This window comes from Corvus brachyrhynchos, unplaced genomic scaffold (genome assembly GCF_000691975.1).
Source record: "Corvus brachyrhynchos isolate BGI_N302 unplaced genomic scaffold, ASM69197v1 scaffold293, whole genome shotgun sequence".
Taxonomy (NCBI): domain Eukaryota; kingdom Metazoa; phylum Chordata; class Aves; order Passeriformes; family Corvidae; genus Corvus; species Corvus brachyrhynchos.
In genome coordinates, this window is record NW_008237410.1 from 1,096,644 (window position 1) to 1,114,063 (window position 17,420).

Below are 17,420 nucleotides of genomic sequence, written 5' to 3' on the forward strand. Positions count from 1 at the left end.
TAGGTCTTGGCAGAGCTTTCCTTTGCAATAATTATCTAAAGCTGCCTGGAGGCTTTCCCTGGAGCCTTTCTCTCTCTCGACCCAATAACAAAAGAATCTGTGTTACAAACTGTTAGCTCTTAGCTGACAGCCTTGGGAAATTCTGCCTTAACATTAATCCTGTAGGACTTGTGCAAGGGCTGAAAGCACTCTGAATAGCTGGACTGTGGCTGTTTCAAGCATTTCTCTTAAATACATGCATTTTCACAGAGAGAAGACACAATGGATCCATGGGACCATGACTCCAAAATATGTAGCAGAAACAACCTGTATGATTCCATGAATATAATTAAGAATAAAGGGTCTTGAGAGGATATTAGACCACACTTCACAATGGTGCAGATCAATGCAAGAGCACACAGTTTGGTGAGGGACAGAGGGGGACATACAGATCTGGCATCCCCTGAGGAGTGCAGGGAAGCCCAATCACTTGCACTGAAGGGGCTGTGGATGTCCCCCTCCTTGCTCTTCCTCATGGGGAACCTCCTGATAAGACAGGGGTGGATCTATTGCATCAGTTGCTGACAGCTTTTTGCGCCACTGCTACCAAATCTGTCCTAACACATTTTTAAAGGGTAAATCTAAACATTTCCTGATGTCACATTGCTGGGGAGCCAAGGGTTAGTGTCTCCTTATCATGAGGAAGCAGTTTGGTTTCAAGGGACAGCCTGGATGACCAGATTGCCCCAGGCCTCAGCTGCCTCCTGGTTAACACCCTCCAGCTGTAGGATCGAGCTTACAGCAGGGCAGGAGAGGCTATGCTCTGAGATACCATTTCTAAAAATATTGGCAGTGCATGTCTTGCTCTTTTATATTAGAATTACAGAATTTTTTGGGTTGGAAAAGTCCTCTAAGACCATCAAGTCCAACCATTAGCGATTCACATTATTGCATTGCTCTGGATACTGAATGTCCCAAACACATATGGGATTCAATTGCATTAGATTGTCATGCCAGACACTAACTTTTGCAGTCTTTTGGCCCCATTCACTGCTTTATCCTGTTCAGCTGCAGTTAACAAGCATTTTGCTAAAGATTCCAGTGACAATAGGAGCAGGCTGAATCACCACCACACATCAGATCTGTGGCCTCAGAAAAGTATGCCTTTGTGCCACCAGGTTTCCTGTGAAGAGCTGATGCTTTTGTGACCAAAGGGTCAAAAATGGTGCTAAGGAAACTGTCTTACCTGGTGCTGAGAAAGTCAGCAGGGTGGGCCCAGCAGGCTCAGCTGTGGCTGAATTCAGTGGTGTGGGCCTGGCCTGGGTCATCATGGCTGTGTGGCAGAGCTTTAGCAGACACATGCTACTCCCCTGCCCCGCTGTATCTGGTTTGGGGCCTTTCCCAGCTCAGTCTTAAATTCCCGCCCTGGTGTGTGTATGTATATATTTATGAGAAAATTAAGCAGAAGTTACACATCACCCAGTACAGTGAATATCAGGGACATAATGGATTTCCCTGGAATTGTTTAAGGCCAGGTTGAATGGGGCTCTGAGGAACCTGGTCGTGGAAGGTGTCCCTGCTCATGGCAGGGGCATTGGAAGTAGATGATCTTTATGATCCCTTCCAACCCAGGCCATTCTACGATTCTATGATTCTACAATTCTAAGATATCCCAGCTTCTTGATTTCACAGATTTGTCAAATGTGAGAAGTAACTCCCCAAAGATAAAATGGAAAGTGAAGGTAATGGATATCTAAAAGGGGATCATCAGGTGGCAACAGATTGGTGGTGAGGGAAGTGCTCATTTCAGGCTGCAGTTTTTACAGTGTGATCTCTTGGTTATATCAGAGCATTGAAAACATGTAATGACTTAAAAAGTCAAAAAATAAATGCATTTTATTTGAGCTCTCTGATACTGCAGAAGAACTTGAATAAGGCCTGTAAGGAAGTTAGAGTGCATGATCATAATATAGGCAGCAGTATACTGGGAATCCTGGTGGTTTCTTTTTTCTTTTCTTTTCTTTTCTTTTCTTTCCTTTTCTCTTTACTTTCCTTTTCCTTTTCCTTTTCCTTTTCCTTTTCCCTTTTCTTGTTGAGAAATCACCCATTCAAATTACTACACGGTGACTTTCCTTTCCATCTCTTTTATATTGCTAGCAAGTCCTATTGAATGTCAATATAGTGATAGCTTTATGTCCTAAATGGCAAGCCTGTTTGTATTTTATTATCTTTCTTTGCTATAAAGATAAGAGAATTCTCCTTCACTGGTAGTCAAAGTCTAGACATTCTGTGAAACAAGCTTGCCTTTCTTTGGTCAAGTTAAGGACATTTCCTTTTCCTTACCATTTCCTAGGCTATGAATAACTTATTCATTTTCTTGGTTGTCATAATCAGGTCTCTTTGATTTTCAAAGTTATTTCTACCTAATGTTTTTACTTGTACTTGATTAAAATTAATTTCTGAAGGAGTTACTCTAAAGGAAGAAGGGTGAAGTCTTTATGTTGGAAATGAACTTGAGACAAACCAGTAGATGTAGTTGCCCACTTTGTGTCATGCTTGTGCACACATGCAAAGGTCTTCAACTGATTGAACCCACAACTCTGCAGCTCAGGCCCACTCTAAATCTGCGAAATTACAGGACACAGCCGGTTAGAGAGATTTTTAAAGGGATTCTGAATGAAACAGTTCTGTATAGGAAGCTGTTGTTCTGCCTTAACAGATTTGTTCCCATTTCTCAATGCTGTTCCACTTGTAATCTCTTTGCAAAATTTAATTTTTTTGCCATCACAAGGAAGGTAATTCCTTTGAAACCAGTCAAAGTGATGTATCTGTGTCTCTGTTCTCTCTTTTCCCACAAGCACCATCAGCTTTTTTCTGAAGAACTGCGAGGAGTGAAAATGATTATTCTTCTGCTCATGGCAGTTAAAGGGATAACCACTAAGGCAGAGTGCTGTGGATTCAGGATTGCTCATTAAGAAGATATCAATTACCTGAGAGGATTATTGGCCTCTTCATAACTGTTTTTGCATTCTTATGAACAGAAAGAAGTCTTTTACGAGCTTTGCTTAATAAGGTAATAGGATGAGGATTGGAGGAATATCTGACTAAATGTTATTTATCTGTCTTTTAATTAGCATAGAAGTGGAGAATGCTTATGAATATTGAGTTCCTCATTCCCATGTTCATGGATGAGCTCCCATTTCATTCATGATTCTGCATCAGAGATTGACATTATTAGGAAAACACACTTTTTTTTTGAGAAAAGGGAAATTTTCCTTCATCAAGGTGGAGGTCTAAGACTAAGCTGAAGTATTGCATTTTAGCTGTTATGTGCTTATCTGCAGTTCCTGCTCTCTCTTCTGCACTTCTGTTAAAAGCGAACAATTTTTTCCTTTAATTCCAAGTAAGGAGAATGAGACTAAATGATCTCTCCTTTTTTTTTTCAGGTGTAAATTGCTTGTGATATCTCAAAACCTGTTTCATATGAAAAATTATCCATAAATGTAGTGCCTGTTTTGGAATGGAATAAAGACAGGTCTTGGTATGATTTCATTGTGTTTCTTACAATTGCATTACATGGAATTAAGTTAGACTATTGACTTCTGTCATCATGCTTAACAGGCTAACGGGACAAGGCAGCAATGCTGCACAAGCCAACCACGTGTAATGTCATTTCATTCATTTCACAGGTTCTGATATACTTTTTGGTACTACATTGTGGTGGCAAGACACTCACCAAGGCCTTGGTGATCCAGTTTCTGGATACACACACTGGTTAGCTGAGAAGGTGGTCCTAGGAGTATGTCCCACTGAATAAAGCTTATTGCAGCGGAGGTGGTATTTTGTATTTAAAACAATTCAGTTTTCAAGTATGTTCGGAACAGGAATTTGAAATTTCTCTGTATTTTATAGTGGAAGTGTGAAGACCTGTAAATGTTTACAGCACTGCTGTAAACACTGTACAGTCAGAGGCATGCAAATGTAAAAGAAGCAGCTCTATCTGTAGCAACATGTGCTGCAAAACCCTAACAGATAATGTTAATGTTTGCTGACATAATTTAAGGCAGGTATTCATTTCAGACAAAAACCATGTAAGTTACAGAGTGGGGTCAACTGGAAACCTGATTTCCATTCTACTGCTTCATGTTGTTCCTTGTGGAGCCTGACTTTACCTTCTTCAGATCTTTGCCACTATTAAGTAATTCAGTTGTCCTGGCTGGAGCCATTTGTAAAGCTGAGAATTCCAGTGCTTGAGAAATAGTGAAACTGGTGCTGTAAGTGTGTGACTTAAATGTACAGCCCGACCAAGGTCCTTTATTTTTCCATGGACATATGCCAAATAATTATGTATTAGATGTGCAAGTGAAATAAAACAGCAACTATCACACAATTCCTTTTAAAACACTGATAGCATAGCACTGTTAAAATACTGTTTCATTTCAGATTCTATCTCTGGTTATCTTGTGCCTTTATGAGGGAGTTAGTGTGACTAGTCACTGCTTCACAAGACAACATAAGAAAAGTGCATTTCTGGTGTTATTTCTCCCTGTTTTTTCCTTCCTTTAACTGAGTGAAATTTCAGTATTGTGAGACTGTGCTGGTGATGAACACTAGGGTTGATTTAAAATAGACAGACAGATGGAAACACAGGATTAGGTAGGAACCAGTAACAGTGAACTCTTACTTCTACACAAAAAGCCCATATCTATCTAGAGAATGGAGCCCTAACAATACAGAATTTCTTATGGGATCCCATAAACTCATACCTAGGATCATGCTCTCAAATCTCAACAACCTCATTCAAATGAACTCCTGCATTACTTCCAAGTCTTCAAAAAGGCAGATGAGAGACAGCATAGATTTTAATTTAACTGCTCTGTGTATTATCATAATCAGGCTGTGATTATGTTTACCCTAGTCTTTACTGAATTCAAGACTGTCAAGATACCATTCAGGTTTTCATTGCATAAGCCAACCTGTAAATAAAAACACACTTTAAAATCCTAAATACATAATGATAGCTTTATTCTTACAGAACAAAAATAAGAATATGCTTTATAAGTATTGATTAGTTGAACTTTGCAAACCCATTATCAACAAGACAAAATTTAGAACTTTTGAGAAAATAACAGGAATTTTTCCTTCTGCTTTGCAGAGTAATACAAATAGTGGTGCAAAAATAATGTGTTCAGAAGTATATGATTGCATTGATCATATGTGCTTATCCTTGAAATTCTCTTTGAAAACATTTTGCTGGTATCTTTTTTTCAATGTGCACTATGAGTAGTTACATTTTAGGAGTATTTAATAATGTATAATACTGTGTTATAATGGTTCCTTAATATAAAAAGTTCTGTGTAATAAGGAATTATTTTTCCTGCCCCAGTTGGGTTTGAAAGTCTGTTATTCATGGATTCAAGGTTTCTTGGAGTTCTGATCTAGAATTTTCTTTTCTGATTGGTAAGACAGAAGTGCCACACATAACTCAAACAGTCTGTCTGAGAAAGTCCATGTTGTAAATGAAGTGGAAAACAAACACAAAAGCTGTGAACATTTCCTGTTACAAAAAGTGAATGAAACAACACAAGCTCACTAGCACACATTTTAAAACACAGCTCTTCTTGAAGGGTCTGTGGTTTAAATGGGCATTTGGGTAAAACATCCATCTAGAAGCATGTGCAAAGTCGGAAATATTTGCTGTATCAGGATAAGAGGAAATCATCTCCACCTACTTTACACAAGGCCTATTTTTTCTAGTCCTCATCATTGCAGTTTTGATAAGGAAAGGGAAGAGAGATATGTGTTTTCAGCACGTCAGTAACCGACCTGCAATTGTCAAACAGTGACAATTGCCAAGCTATCCTGCTTGTTGAAAGCCTCAGCTGCATTCAAAATCCTGTCTGCCTTCCAGTGAATGAGATGAAGCTAAAAACCAATGGACAGGATCAATTCTGCTGGTTCTAGTACAAAGAAATGGCACAATCAGTGAGAAATAGTAAAGGCACTCTGCACTCTTAGGGTCTGACGATGAAACTGAGAACGTTCTTGTGAATGCTTGCACATTTATGGTGATCAGCTGAGTTGCCCTGGCATTGTCAGGACTCGCTCAGGCTTTACCTTGGGTGGGCAGAACTGCACGGATTCCTGAAAGCCATTTAGGGGTAAGTACACAGACGTGCACAAGCACAGCTTGCAAAGGACATACATTTTTCTAACTCTGCTGCTAACAGTTTCCAGTGCATGCCTTTATTTCCATGTCTTTAGAAATGTAGTATATTAAATAGCATTTTGAGGAGTGTAACCAGTTTGTTACACGTGGTGCAATATTTACCCACAATAGTCCCATTTACTGCAAAACTTTGATGGTATGGCCATGAATGTCATAGAGTTTTAAGGAATTTTTGTTTAGTCTAGTGTTGCATGTTTTATCTTGAGCTTTTTTTTTCCGGTGGAATATAAACTTCCAATTTGAAAATCATAAGAATTTCTTTAAATGCCATATCTCCTATGAATATGCTTAGCAATTCTGTAGGAGTTAAGTAACTCTACAGCAAAAGACTAGTCCTGGCTTACTTGTATGATGTTTCAGCAACATCACAAACAAAAATATAAAAGCATCTTAAAATACAAGGAGGAGATTCTAAAATATAGAAACAGAACATGGAAATGATAATGTGATAATGTAATAATGTAAAGTATTAATCTTAAAATTCTGATTTCAATCCCTTTTTTTTCTAATTCCTTTTAATTTTAAATCTGAATTGCTGTATTTTCAACTTAATATCCTTACTGGTTCAACATATTTTAAACTATTGATTCAAAGAAAACTATTAAACACTTAATCATGTGCTGCATAAACACAGCTGAAGTGCATTTTACAACTAAAAGCAATTCTAAGGGGACACCCCTTTCTCATCCTGGCTGTATCAAGTGAGATAACTACATCACTGACAGAGAAGAGGAAGATTGTTCTGGCTGTGTGTTCCTAATGCCTGGATTAAAAATGTATAATCCATCTCCATAGTTTTTCATGTTGGAATGTTCATGAAATCTAAAAAGGTGCCAAAGATAACATTACATGGATAGAAGATGAATAGTTTGTAGCATGCTGATGACTATTAGCAGGACTTTAAGGCACTGGAAAACAAATAAAATCTGTTATTTTAGAGATGGTTTTAAATTTTTGTAAATCAGACCATGCTTCATTATCTGGAGACCTTTAATGTACTGGACAGCTGCTGGGGCCCTTACTAGGTAACTTTTTTCCCTCTTTGCTTCCTTAATTTCTTTTGGGTTTCCTTCTTCTTTGCTGTCCTTGAAAAGCCAGGAGGAACAAAACCAACAAACCCAACCACCTTGCAGTGATCAGCATGCTTGTAGCTTTGAGGAGCTCCAGCTACAATTATAGTGGGGCATCGGGTGATCAGGCTCTCTAAAAAGCACATGATGTAGTATCAAGCTCAATGTACTTGTACATCTGACCTTTTAAACATTTACCAGAGGTTATTTACTTTTATACCTGTACCTTACAGCCCTACTTCATTATTTAAATATGGATTTAGATTATCTAAATTTAGCTCAATAAGCACTGTCAACTTAACCCAATTTGGTCTTGCAAATTCAACTTTACATATGCAGGGATGGTATTGTTTTTGTAAAATAAAATAACTCCCAATGCTATCTACATACGCTTTTTTTTAAAATTTTCCTAGGGATGATACATGTGAACAGACCTTAAAAACTTGACTTTGGCTTTTCTTTCATTGACTCTGCCTCTGAGGCATATTTCGTTCCAGCCACTGTGTGCTCTGTGCCTTGCTCATTAGTTTGGCCTCAATGGAAATGAAACTGCTGCAACGTTTATGTTCCAGAGAGGGGTCCTCCAGTCAGCCCTGAAAATGCATGAAGTGTGGTAAAAACTTTATCAATCAGTAAAGTCTTTCTGACAGCCAAGTTAGAGATTTCAAAGATTTTATACTGGGCAAGCAGTTTTCTCCATATTCACATCTTTTTATATGAGATTATTTTTAAGTATCTAGAGAAAAAACCTGACAGTTTAAGCAGTTAAGCCAAAGTCATTGAAGGTTTTAATTCTAGGTATGTATATGAGTGCATCAGTCATAGTAAACCTGCACGTCTCTCTTTGACACAGTTCCAAAATTCCAGTGAAATATATGTGAATACATCTTCTACTCCAGAGAGTATGACAGTATTTTAAAGGTCTATTTCTTCACAGAAGTAACAGTTACGGGTATTTGATGTTTTCTGAATTTAGAGTACGAGCTGCCCCAGGTGTACTCAGATGTTATTGACATTGCTTATTGGTCATTATCATTAATTTCTTGCTTACTATCACATAAAATTGTATTGACTTCCATTGTAGTGATAGGCACCTCTAATTGTGCATGATGCTTAGAAATATGTACCTGAAGTTCTTACAGCATTTACAACATTACACATCAGCAGAAAGAAATCTCCTTTGCTATCAAGGTAATAAGACTCTCCGAGGGAAAAAAACCCCAAGTCCAGAGTGTTTTCATTGGGAGTAATAGTGTAATTTTTGCATATGTATAAATCTCCCACTCAAGATTAAAAAAAAAAAAAAAAAGCACAATTGAGTAGCTGTGTTTGGAAAGTCTCCTCCTACATTCTCCTCCTCAAATCAGTGAGTATCCCGGAGGTTTCCTACTGGGAAGTTACCTTTTACCATTAACACAAGAATACTTGCCAACAAGTCCTAATTTTAAAGAATGTAATTTGGATCTTCTCTGCCATTTAAAGGATGTTGCCAACTAGTATAACAGAATTAGCAAGCATATCATAATCTATATAAATACTCCTGAAAAGCAAATAGTCTTTATATATAGTTTTTTTTAAAAGAGAATGAAAAAATAAATGTCTCACATCCCCTTCTTCAGGCCCCCTTTTTACTAACCTGATGGGTTTTATTTATCCTTACGCTTAAATTTCATGTGGAATGGAAGTCCAACATTGATGATCTGTTTGCATCTGGAAGGTTTCCAATTCACTCAGAGAAGACCCAGAAACTGATCTGTTTTGTCCAGTGGTCAGGTCCCAGGTAAAACAAAAAATTGAAGTTTTCTGCTTCTAATTCTGTACCAGTAGTAAATTGATGTCACTTTCCCATGGAACTGTATACATAATAAAGACACTTGATATGTTAATAATACCTGTAGCTGATTATTTTTATAATTAAAAGAAATAAATATATTATTAAAAAATCTGTATTTCTGTTAAAGATTGCTTTTACCATTGTTGCCTTGATAACTGCAGCTCAAGCTTTCCCTTTTTTTGTCCTTGCAAGGTGCTGTCTTCTTTAAAAAAAACCCTACCGATGAAAACTGTTAAGAAAAGATCTCTGATTTGAATTTCTTCTGAATTTCTAACTTACGTATGGGCTTTTATATGCCTGCTTGAACAATAAAGACATTAACATTTTCTAACCAACCTTTATTGATTCCATGTGACTTCAGAATGGCATGAAAAACAGTGCTAAGAGAAAGGGTTGTAATAAGGAAACTATGGTTCGCACAATCAAAAAGTGTTTATTTTTTGATTCAGTACATATATTAAGACAGATGTGAGTTGGATGCCAAATTAAAATATAAATCATTCTAACTGCTCAAATGTTGTCCAAAGATACACTGAAGTTGTACTACACTAAAGGTACTACAAGGTTGCACTAAATAACCCAGAGGATAATTATGGTATAAAAATGAAGACTACACAGAAAGCAATGGATGCTCAGCCTTTTTTAAAATCCTTGTCACTGATTTAAGAAATTTATATGTGGATTTTAGAACATTGATTTTGACAATCTCTAAGAAATAGTCAATCTCAGGAGCTTTTAGTGGTGGAAAACCATATCACTGTTCATGAAAATGGTCAATATATTATTAAATACTACATTAATACAACTAGCAATGCTCTCAACAAGAAAGGACGTCCAAAACCTACTAAGTCCTACCAGCTTCAGATGTTTTGGGAATGATCTCAGGCCATTTTTGTAGTGCTAGGAATCTTCAAGGCAATCTTTTGGGGACTGATACCTGACTGTTTTGAAGCTAAATTCTGCTAACACATATGGGATTTTGCTTCGCTTAAACTCTGTCTCATACATACTTATAAGCAGGGTTGCATTTTTAGGACCTTATGCTTGACAAGTACTGCAGCATAGTTAAATAGCTGTGGTGTTATCTATATCTGTAAACATTTGAACTGCGTGTACAGAGTAATTAATTCTATATAAAATAAGGTTTAATATACATTATGTAAGTCTTGCCTTGTCATCCTGCGTTGCAAAACTGGAACCTGTTGACATTTTCCTGTTTTTCTTACAGGCTATCCTCAGTAATAGGAAACTACTGATATCTGCCTTTGCAGATGTCCACAGCTGACGTCAGGAATTTCAGACACCATTGTGCAAGTAGTGTTCTAACCTGTAAAACTCACTGCAGTGATGACGAGGGATATTACAGCTTTTAGGTACATCTCTAACATAGGTGGATTGCAATTTTTTGTTCATTTTTTTTGGTTGTTCAGAAATTATGTTTTATCAGAATAGAAAGCGTTCAAAGGGAAATTACCACCACAAACTTCTGGCTGAGAGACAGCTTCACCTGCTTAGTCTCTGATCCCAGTCAGATTACTAAAATGATATCAGCCATTTTGTTTCAGAATGTGCTTCTTGCAGAACAGAAATTTTGACTTTTGAATAGATCTGATATCAATTATCATTGTTCCTTCGGAATAATGTAGGACATAAGTTCCTTCACTCCTATATGAGCCAGAGCACCAAATCATCTGCAGTTGTTCATACTCACAGCAAGGTGAAAGAGAGAGAGACCCGTCAGTTCCTTGTCTACCATCTACATCTGTAGTCTGTGTTGGTTACTGTGAATTACTTATATAGATAATATCAAAGACCTGTAGTCAAGAACTATCAGCTGAACCACTGAAAAAGAAAGTGACTTGTTAGATGGGACTAATGCAGAGAGATTTGAAAATGTGTTTATGGTTTGTGCAAAACAGATGGTGTATTGCAGCATGATATAGGGACAATATCATATAAAGAAATTCAGTGACAAAGAATACAGAAGAGTGGGGCAAGGTAATTTGGAATTTTCTAAGAAAAGAATGAATAGGAATAACACCAAAGGAAATATAAATCTTACCCTGTTATACAGATGCAATGGGAATGTAATTTGGAAATATTACCATAGTTTCTTTTGCTTGATCAGACAATCAATGTCAATTTTATGACTATGAAAAACGTTCTTTCTGCACAAGGTGAGCATGGCAGAGATTTGGTAAAATGATCTCTTGGAAGAGGAGCCAAGATTTCAGAACTGTGACCTTTTCACTGTCTCATCAGCCTGGCTATAAAGTAATTCTAGACTCTGGTTTAATGCAGCAGACTGTGTGTGACTGACACAACAACTGGTTTGCTTCTTGAAACCCAACACAAGTGGCTTATGATTCCGCCCATTACTGCTGTTTCTACATTCCAAAGTGTACTTCAGCTTTTAGCTGTGATCCTACCACTGTTGTTAAAATAATTAATTACTAGTATTTCTTAATTAAAGTCTAACCTGCTAGTTCTTACAACTTCAAATAAAAACCTGCCAAGCCCTTCCTTCTGCTTGAATGCAGGGAGTAAGGTTAATGTTATGAAGGAGCTCTTGACCTCACGCAAAGCCTGTGAGCCAGGATTCAAAGGAAAAGTCTAGTGGTTTTTTGAATAGACTTCCCATTTTTTTTAATTCTTGAAGTTATAGTGTGGCTGTGCAATCAGCCTTTCTCCAGATGACAAAGAAATTAGCTTTAACTTTAAACAAAGTCCTAGGAAATGGAGCTTAGAAAGGGTGGCTGAAAGCTTACAGCTTGTTGCACAGCTCTTTCCATTTGGGCAACTTCTTGCAGATCCCTTATCTAGGTGACAAAACCCATTTCAAGGCTTTTTTTACAACATCTTCATGCTAGGAGGAAATACCTGGACTCAAAGAGCACTGAAATATTTTTTCCAAAATAAGAGCTTTTTGTAAATTGCAATAGGGATAGAAATAAATTATTTATAAATTTAAGTTAAAATAATACTATTTAAAGCAGTTTATCATTAATTTTGTGACTCTTGTGCATTCCTCCATTGTACTTGTGGTCCAGATGTTGTCATGTTTTTCCAATGCATTAAAACTATGGGACTAAATTGCTGAGACAGCAACCACAAAAAATGTCCCAGCATCTCAGGGCATAGGAAGGCTGAGGATAATGGATGGTAATACACTTCTTAAAACACAACCCTGTATTCCATCAACCACTGATTATTGTCTACACATTTTAGGCTACCCCACTCTGCAGGGAAAGTGTTAGCACCCTTCCAGGAAACTGGGATTAATGAAATGTGATATCCTTGGCAAAACCTTCATAGTATAAATAGAAGTGAATCCCTGGCTTTCTGGATGAATGCGTTCAAAGTTTTAATGTCTAAAGCTCTGAACCTACATTATTAATGTGTTTAAAATGTATATAAAACATTATAGAAGTGTTTAACTTTATGCATAGCAGGACACCTACTGACCTTATTTGAGATTATGAAGTGAAAAATGAACATAGCATAGGAATGCATGTAACATAGTCTTATTTTAAGGACGCTAGTCAGAAAAAAACCAGAAAGCTCTTCTGAAAAATATTATATTATAGAAACATTGAAATTATTTTTTCATTTTGTGAGTTCCAAATATGACATATCTCAATAATGAATTGATTTGTGAAAAAGACAAATGCAAATACTCTTACCAAATATTTCACTGGCTCTCATGGTGACCTTTTTATTTTCATGTTAACAAAGAATTGAGATACTGTTATTGTAATGGTCTGGTCAAAATGAAATAAGGAAATAATGTATTAGATAATCTTCCCATACAGGTATTATAAGTAAACCAGTGGGGGGAAGTTGCAAAGTCATAAAAGTTCTGGAGTGAAATAGGAGAGTGCTTCCAAACCAGCAGGCATTGCTTGATCTGAGGAAGCTCTGGCCATCCTTGTGCAAAGTATTGCAGAGGGTGCAAGAGATAAGGATCACCTCAAAAATAAAATAAGTCATAGTAAACATTGGCCTATGGCATAAAGGTGTGAGATAGTAGGTCCCTGATGGTTATGCAAGAGCTGTTGTCTCGTATTACCTCACACCTGCTTCATGCACTGGGCTTTGCTAATGTCAGAGACACAGCTCAGTTTGTGTGTGCACAGCTGGGTATTGTGGATAGGATCAAACCTGGCTCCTCTGTGTGAGGGAAAAAGTGACTTCTTAACTGGGGAATTTTATCTGCTATGGCCTACAGTTTTAGGCTTTTAATTCTAACTGAGCATTTATTTTAAGTTGTGAAATATAGTACACCAATCTATATAAAAAGTATAGAATTGTCTGTCCTATAACTCCCTGTCCCAGTTAAAAGAACAGCCAAACCCTGAAGCAAGGGAAAAACTTGTGTCCAAATAATGAAGTAGTCATAATAATTTCTTGTAACTGGCTAGTAGGAATATGTAATCCATATTTTCTAGCAAATACCAACAAAACTTTATATTTGTCATTTTGTACTTCATATTCAGGGAATGTATTTAATTGCACTAATATGTTTAGATACCAGAAGGGATTTGTAGGTAGACACTGAATGATAATAAAAACAAATTTTATGTTTTGCAGTTATACTGATACAACATTAAACGATCAGTAATAAAAATGATGGGGTAGTTCTGTTTTTGTCTTTTCCTTTTAACTCTGTATCTTATTATGAAAATAGCATATATAGTGGCAACAGACTCCCAGATTTATAGATACAATATACAAAAGACAAAGACATACTGCTATGTTGGTACGTTTTACTTTCTGTACATTATGGGTTTTCACCAAGCAGGCTTGCTCTTCTTGTTTGTCTTTCATGTTTAAAAGAATCCACAGACCCCAGAGTTTAGGACCAGAAGCTGAAAATCATATTTGTGTGTCAGGAGATTGCTGAAAATTGTTACTTGAATGATACATTGTCAGGATTTGCACCCTTCAGCTGGAGCTGCTGATCAGTTTGAATGTAGCTTTGCCAGGTGTATATATAAATATATATATATATATATATATATGTTTGTGTGTGTGTGTGCGTGTGTGTATATATATCACTGCTATTGCTTGAGAATCAATATGAGCCATATCTGTGGAGCTGTATGTACGGAGCAGATGTTTGTCCAAGGTAACCAAATGTATTCAATTTTTGGAGTTCCAAAAATTTTAGCTCTTTTTTACAAGGGTGTGTGATGATAGGACAAAGAGGAATGGCTTTAAACTAAGAGAGGGTAGGTTTGTATTAGATATTAGGAGAAAATTTTTTACTGTGAGGGTGGTGAGGCACTGGAACAGGTTGTCCAAAAAGGCTGTGAATGCCCCATCTCTGGAAGTGTTCAAGGCCAGGCTGGATGTGGCCCTGAGCAACCTGGTCTAGTGAAAAGTTCCCTGCCCATGCCTATGGCAGGGAATTGGATGATCTTTAAAGTTCTTTACAAAGCATTCCATGATTCTTCAGTGATACGTGACAGCACCTTTATTCTGGAAGTTGAATTAAGCATAACTACATCTCATGATTTTTGTACAGAATTGACTGTTGAATAAATAGCATTTCAGAGGTGTCACTGACTGTTGAAACTATTGTTTTAATCAAAACGTCGTTCCTCATTGAAAACATTTTAATCGGAATGAGGCACAGTCGCACTGCCTCCTGCTTGGGACTTTCAGCAGGGAGCTGTGCCCTCTACTGTTGGTTTGAGCACAGTGAAGGCATAGCAATAAGCAGCAGCCTGAATACTTCTGACCTGAAACATGGGTAAAATGGGACAGTTCAAAGATAACTTCTAACATAACTAATTTTTTTTTTTTATTATTTTTTATTTTTATTTTTATTTTTTAAGGTTCTTGTCCAAAACCTATTTGTGATATTAGGATTTTTGTCAAAATGCTACAGCATATTTCATTCAAGTTAAATTGTAGGTTGCCTCTGGTGGCTAAGAATATTTTTTGCTTGCTTCTAATTTGCCTGAGAGACTCATTAGTGGAAAACAGGAGCAACAGAAGCTTTGACACAGACTTTTTTTTTTCTTTTCTCAGAGATGAAGCATTAAAATTCATGATCCATGATTTCTTCTGAAACAATGAGTAAAAAAGTGCTAACTCTTCTATCAAAACAGAAGTAAAAAACCACAAAATTATGGTTACTGGAAAGGTTATTGTTCTTTTTATTATTGTGGTTGAACTTTTTTCATCGAATACTGCTTAAAACCCAATTCAAAGCTTATTTGTCTATATTAATGGCGGCTATTCTGCCTGTAATTTACCATACCTTTTAATTTTACTGTCCACATTGGTGATAGTCACAAAGAATAATTCCTATGAGCCAGTGAGGGATACAGTTCTCTCACAGTTTCTCAAACAGAGTTCTTAATAACAAAGGGACACGAAAAAAATCATGATTTTGATTTCAACTGTTTTGCTGCTATTCTAAACTATTTTTCTTTTTGATCTACTGAGCTGCTGGAAACGTGCCTACACAAGCAACACATTAAAGTTTTGTTACAAATGTAAAATGCAGATATGTACCTGTGCAAATAAGCATATTTATGCACCACAGCAGTAGTTTAGCTGATTTCCATTCTAAAGGCTTTATTAGACAGGTGGTGTTCTCTCTTGTTATGTTCCACATTAAGCTCCATATGCATAGTGCAAGTTGCAGAAGCATCCAAACTGCAAGATGGGGACTAGGGGAGAAAAATTCCTCTCATGGTAAGAGATCAGGTTTGTGACCGCTTGAGGAACCTGAACATACTGTAGTCTATGGGATGTTGAAATCAATCCCAAAGTCATGAGGGAACTGGCTGATGTAGTTGCCAAGCCACTCTCCATGACATTTGAAAAATCAAGACAGTCAGGTGAAGTCCTAGGTGACTGGAAAAATGGAAACATTGCACTCATTTTTCTAAAGGGTATAAAGGAAGATCTTGAGAACTACTGTCTTTTCAGCCCTACTACCTGGGAATATAATGGAACAGATCTTCATGGAAGCTATGCTAAGGCACATGGAGGACAGAGAGGTGAGTCAGAACAGTCAGCATGGCTTCACCACGGGCAAGTCCTGCCTGACAAACATAGTGGCCTTCTGTGATGGCATTGACTACATCAGTGGACAAGGGAAGAGCCACGGATGTCATCTATCTGGACTTCCGTAAGACCTTTGACACAGTCCCCTATAACATCCTTCTCTCTTAATTGAAGAGAGATGGATTTGATGGGTGGACTGTTTGGTGAATGAGGAACTGGTTGGACCATGGTACCAACCAGAGGGCAATGGTCAAGGGTTCAATGTCCTGATGTACATCAGTGACAGGTGGTGTCCCCCAGGGGTCCGTACTGGGACAGTACAGTTTAATGTTTTTTATCAGTGACATAGATGGACAAGCTTGAGAAGCCAGCCCACAAGAGCCTCAAGAGGTTCAACAAGGCCAAGGGCAAGGTCCTGTACCTGAGTCAGGGCAAACCCTGGTACTATATAAACTCAGATATGAAGGGATTGAAAGCAGCCTTGCCAAGAAAGACTTAGGGCTGCTGGTGGGTGAGAAGCTGGAAATGTCTGGGCAATCCCAGAAAACCAACCATATCCTGTGCTGCATCAGAAGAGTGGCCACCGGGTCAAGGGAGGTGATTCTACCCCTCTGTTCTCGTGAGATCCCACCTGGAGTACTGTAGCAGCTCTAGGGTTCCCAGCACAGGGAGAACACAGAGCTGTGCAAGCGAGTCTTACACAGGAGAGCCACAAAAATGAGTAGAGGGCTGGAACACATCTCCTATGGGGAAAGGCTGAGAGAGTTGTGCTTTTTCAGCCGGAAGAAGAGATGGTCTCACCACAGCTATTCAGTACTTTAAGGAGGCCTATATGAAAGATGGGGATAAACTTTTTAGTATGGTATGTCGCAATAGGACAAGGGGCAATGGTTATAACTAAAAGAGGGTAGATTCAGATTAGATACAAGGAAGAAGTTCTTTACAGTGAAAGTGTTGAAACACTGGCACAGATTGCCCAGAGAGGTGGTAGATGCCCCATCCCTGGAAACATTCAACTTAAGTTTGGACAGAGCTCTGAGAAACATGATCTAGTTGAAAATATCCCTGCTCATTGCACAGGGGTTGGAACTAGATGAGTTTTAAGGTTCCTTTCCAACCCAAAAACCACTCTATGATTTTATGATTCTTTGATGAGTGTATTCACTTGCTTGGTGGTGCATGGACAGCCTGGCACAGTGTGACTTGTTGGTACCCTTCCTTTTTCACCAGGGCATGTTTGGCACCTCCCGCATATGCGACCTAAGAATCATATTTGTTAAGAAAA

At 37.7% G+C, this 17,420-nt stretch overlaps 1 long non-coding RNA gene across 1 annotated transcript; it reads left to right on the top strand.

Moving 5' to 3' along the window:
- The first annotated feature begins 5,159 nt into the window (after positions 1-5,159).
- Positions 5,160-17,069, top strand: LOC108445910. The gene is made up of 3 exons (XR_001860941.1): positions 5,160-6,140; positions 8,964-9,058; positions 10,341-17,069. It is a non-coding gene; the product is annotated as an uncharacterized LOC108445910 (long non-coding RNA).
- The last annotated feature ends 351 nt before the right edge of the window (positions 17,070-17,420 follow it).